The sequence below is a fragment of the Camelina sativa genome, chromosome 5 (assembly GCF_000633955.1).
Source record: "Camelina sativa cultivar DH55 chromosome 5, Cs, whole genome shotgun sequence".
Taxonomy (NCBI): domain Eukaryota; kingdom Viridiplantae; phylum Streptophyta; class Magnoliopsida; order Brassicales; family Brassicaceae; genus Camelina; species Camelina sativa.
This window is the reverse complement of record NC_025689.1, coordinates 13,180,940-13,186,490: the sequence shown is the minus strand read 5'-3', so window position 1 is coordinate 13,186,490 and position 5,551 is coordinate 13,180,940. Positions and strand designations below refer to the sequence as shown.

General features: G+C 31.5%; 1 pseudogene; it reads right to left on the bottom strand.

Annotated features, from left to right (window-relative positions):
• Positions 3,876 to 4,727, bottom strand: LOC104786774 (annotated as a pseudogene).

Here is a 5,551-nt window from a genome sequence, read left to right as displayed (position 1 = left end):
CCCCATAACCCAAATAAAACCCCACTAGATATGAACCCGCACTATAAATCGATTTAAATAAAATATTATGAGCAAAATTATTATTTGAAATTTAAGATTTATTTTGTGTAAAACAAAATATGTAAGTAAAGTTTTTCTTTTGTTTATTCAAATTGTGTTTACTTTCGGTAAAATACGTTTCACCCGTGAATTATTTGAACTTGGAAATTTTTTTTAAGGCTGTGTAGAAATTTTTGATGTGTTTTTGTGTTTCTAAAAATCAAATTCACATATTTTATGTTTAACATTATCATCTACATCACTATACCATTAAATAGATTAAAAAATACTTTTTAGACTAATCGATTTAATTTAAACCAATCATAAGTTTAAAAAATGCAATGAGAAAAATGTATAAAAGTGGTAAATAAATGAATAATATTGTTATTGTTTGTGAAATGTAATTTATTTCTAATAATTAAATATGTTATAAAATTGATAATAAAATACATTTCTGGATTTTAATTGTTGATTAAATTATTTCATTTTTAAAAACTTATAGAAAAGAACATTGTCTTATGTATGTCAATGATATATATGTAAATAATAATGAGGTGAGAGGAGAGAGGATTATAGATTTGTTTTTTTTAATAAATACAATGGCAGAGAGTTGTAAATAAGTAGATGTTTTGAGGGTTATTTGATAAAAAGTGTCATGAGCTCTGTAACGCTGACACATCAGCTTTTTCTCAAGTGTGCTTCTCTATTAATATATAGGGGATTTTGCTATAGTTTTTCTCTCTGATATATTTTAAGTTTTCCACAAAACACATCAATATTGTTTCCTAATATATTTCTTAATATTTGTCTGTTTTCCCCCTTTTTCATATTGATTACCTTAATTTATTCTCACACATTACAATTTGCTAATTTATTTTTTGAAATCTAATAATTAATTTCAAAGTACATAATATTTTAAGATTCTCACAGATTACATCTTCAAATTTTCTTATCTATCTCTTGAAATTTTGGTAATCTAAATTTATCTCTAATTTAAGTTTCTTCAGTTTTGTTTTCTTCGTAATTTTGTAACTCCAGTAATAGTGTCTCCAAATAAGTGATTCACTTCCTTATGTAGTGAAGAGAAAATCCATCAAAAATAACAGATGCTTTGGAGTTTCTTCATTGTTTTATCTTTTTTATTTATTAACTACATCTTTTAATTTTTAACTGGATAAACTAAGGAAAAAAACATAATACAATTATTTACCAGATACTTATGAGCGACTTAATTGGTATAAGTAATAATAAAAAGAGCAAATCTACATAAATCCAAATACAATTAAATACATACAATCGATTATGAAAAAGTATACTATCGAATCAGAACCTCCGTCATTGGTCTCATAATCATGCTCATATTTAAAACAGATTAGTGAGAAATTACAAAGAGCCCAAGCAAATAAGAAACAAAAAATGATCATAAACCATTTTAACTTGATAAGAATAGCAGATAAATCGTTTATTTATTTGATACATCTTTATAATGATAAAAATCTGAAATATATATTTTGCTGAAAATATATTTATTTTTGTGCAAAACTGAAAAGATATATATAAGAAGAAAATATATAAATTTTTTTTTTTTGGTTTTGTGAGCAAAAATTGTAGTTACTAAAGTCCAAATTACAAATAATTTAAGTTAATTAGGTCCAAACAACAAATGAATACATGTGTCAGATATACAACATGCCAAATGTCATCTCCTTAACAAAAATTGAAGAAAACCTTCTCATATTATATAAGATGTTGATAATCGAATAAAATTAGTAGACAAATGTAAGTATGAGAAAAGTAAAGAAGGTAAAATCCATTTCCGCTAAATTGATGAACAAAATCCAATTTGTCTTTAAAGAATTCAATGAAATGGGTAACAAAATAATCAACAGGAGCAAATTTTTATAGGGGGCATTACATCATATCTTTATTTCTTTACCAGTCACCCCTTATGACGCTTAGTCCCCCTAGCATCAATGTTATAGCACTCAAACATTTTGCCATCACTTGGGTTCTCTAGAACAATAAAAGAGAATAGAAAACTCTATAAAACTGGGGACTGACCCGATGCCTTTAGTGTCACCAGTGCCAAGCGCGGTAATGATGCCTCCAAGACTCCATCTTTTGTTCTCTCAATCTCTCCCAAGCTTCCCCCTTCCTATGCCATAGTTATCGGCCTGCGAGGATTCTTTTCTTCAACGAAGATCAAAGATCCCATAGAGAACCGATCGATATAAGTTGATAGTTTTAAATTTTATAACCTCTCATCTCAAAATATATACACATTGATGACCATTGGACCACACGTATACTGATAAGCCATATAATATCTACATTAGACGTTCGGCAAATGCGACGGAAGCTTGAATGGAGTAGCACGTGTTTAATTAGTCATATAAATACTCTTTGTTTGTTATTGTTAGAGATTATGTTGTTTGTTGTTGTAAACAGAGTCGTGTAAAACTACTGTGGAGTGAGAGTAATGCTCTAGTTGTATCTAGAGGCTCTTACGGTTATGGTTACAACTTTGTATCATTCCGATATAGATAAGAGGAGCGATTCGTAGTTTCATTCTTTATCATATACATGATAGGATTTTCCTGGCTAATAGTTTCTTAACGAAGATCACATGTTTAATTAAGAAAACAAAATAATTCCAGATTATGGATGTTGACAGCTCCGTATACTGCCACTAGCACATCTTGACATAATTTCCGGTCGGGTGTGTTCAAATCGTACTATATAATTGGTAACATTTGGTGACCATAAAAAATAAAAAAACATTAGGGGGTATTCAACTTGTTTTTCTAAGGATTTTTTAAGATTTTAGTATTTTAGAATTTTGTAAGATTTAGGAGATGTTTAGGAGATTTGATTGTGTTTTAGATTTTTTTTTTTTTTTTTTTTAAGAGAATGAAATGTGATTCTATGAGATTCTATGAGATTTTAAAGTAAACTTTGTGTGATTTTAAACTATTTTGCTATAGATTTTTATTAATTGCTTATTTGTGAAGGCGAATCTCCTGTCGACGGAGTTTACTGCTGAGTTAGATCATCCGCAGAATTACCAGAGGAATAATTACAGAGACAACTACTATTGATTTGATGTATCATTTGGCTAGATAAAATATTGTACCTTTCTTAATTTTTATTACACTATTGTAACATCTCTGATCACATTTGTCAAACCAATCTTTGAAAAATCAAAATACAAGAAGCTTTCTTCTTCTTTCACTGTCAAGATTACTATTGTTTTCATTTTAGATATAGTATTAAAGAGTTGGAACGAGTTCAAGGGTTGTTTTGTATGCCGAGACTGATCGGTTCTATTTTAGTCCTCTGTAATCTACAGAACTGTCGAGAGATTACAGAACTGTCGAGAAGCAAGAGAAGGTGTACTATTGGACATATTTCATAACTACTCTTACTGTAGTACAAACATTACATAGCCAAATTAAACCATATATTTAATGGTGAAGAACTTGAACAAGGTCAAGAGCAATTTCATTTCCGGTGATGATCTCCTTGGCTTCTTCCTTCTCATCAATCCCCAATCAAAGAAGTAAAGCAAGTTCAACAATCCCAATTCAACAAGTGTGTTTCCCATCGTCATCCCTGGACAAATTCTCCTACCAGATCCAAACGGTATAAGCTCATAGTTGAGTCCCCTGTAATCTATGGAAAAGTTGAGAAACCTATCAGAGTTGACCTGCGGAGAAAGTTTACCAAGATGGTGGTGGTTTTACAACTGTGTTTATTTTTATTTTTTCCGTCGTAAATAGATTGAGATTAGTATGACAAAAACCCCACATATAGTCTGGTTACCAAAAGATATAAACTTGAGGAAAACAAATTCCATTTTCACATCTTTCACAGTTTCTAAATATCTTATATCTTAAGCTAATAACCAAAGCCTTTAAGACTGCAAGTTTTCTGTAGAAAGGTAAAGAAGTGATGGATTTGGAACTACTCAGCTTCAAGGGCTTCAATCTCGTACCGAATGTCATCTAAATACTCATTGATGCTGGTCACAGCGTCTTGCACTCCTCTAATGGCTTCTTTCAAAGCGTTATCATACTCTGCATCAGCTTCTGCTTCCTCTGTTCCAGCAGCTTCAGTAATCTCATGAAGATGCACACACTCGTGCTGCATCGGCTTCTTGAGCTTGCAGTTCTCATGTGTTAGCATTCGTTCTGACGGTCTCCCTGCCTTCTTCAGTACCTGTATTGTAATGGTCAGATGCAGTTTCTGCTTCTCTTGACTTTGAATGTCGAGGAGCAGTTAAGCAAGATCAGCTCTTCCAAATTCTGGTTTCAGAAACAGAGATTCCATTTCTCGCACTTGTTTGGAACATTCACTGAACTCAGCTGTAATCTCACTGCACAGCTTCTGATAAAGTGCTTCAGCACCAGACTCCACATACTCTGAGAATCCACTTTTGAGCTTAGCGTAAGCCTGAGCTCGACGCTGCTGAATCTCCAGCAGACTCCGAAGCAGAACCAGGGTTTGAGAGGCGGCCATGCTAGATCCCACCGTCGAACTACTAGACTCGCCGGCGGAACCGCCACATTTGATTTCGATTTCTTCGGCGATGGAAACCTTCTTTTGGAAATCTTTAGCACTCATCCTCCGATCTTTCTCTCTCTCTCCGATGACTCTTTCGTCTTCTCAAACATGAGAGAGAGAGAGAGAGATAGAGAGCAAGTTGCACAATTTGCAAACTAGTCGGTTTAAATACAACTGTGTTTATTTGTTTTGTTTTTTTATGAAATCCTTTAAAATTCTATCTCAAAAGGTATGATTTTGAGATGAGTATTTTTTAACTAAAAAGCAAAGAAAATGTCATTCAAAGTAGCATACTTATAAAAGTTGTGATATTTTGAATAACAAGAGATTTTAAGTTAGTTTTATCTATACTATTAAAAGGGAAGCACTATTTCAAGGCAAAAATGAAACATAAGAATATATGACATAAAATGACCCTGAATAAATTAAAAAGCATACAAGAAAAGAAGGACATTGAAGTAAATTTATAAGTCAAAACACGCGGATCGTATTGTCACTCTGTTTTTGTTAGTTCGATTGTGTTTTGTGTGTTTAGAGTAACAATACTTATTTCCGTCACCAAACAAGATATCATTCAATCGAAAAACATCTGGCCCATAAATAAGACATAAAAAATGGTAAACGAGCGGCCCATCAAAATCAATATCCAATATGCAAACATTTAGTGGCCTAATTACATTAAATACAATATTCCAAAAACAGCATTCTTTAAATAACAAATATTGACTACTATAATTCCTATAATTTCTACGAATAGCAACAACAATGAGAAACATATAATACTTATGTCCCTATAATCACGCGAATTACCAATTTGCATATCTCCAATTTATTACAAAATCAATAAAGAGAATCATCTACCGAAATCATTTAAAATTAAAGCTTTCCTAAATATATAAAATTAAATAAAACAACGACACAATTTAAGAAACTATACCAAACTTTAAAA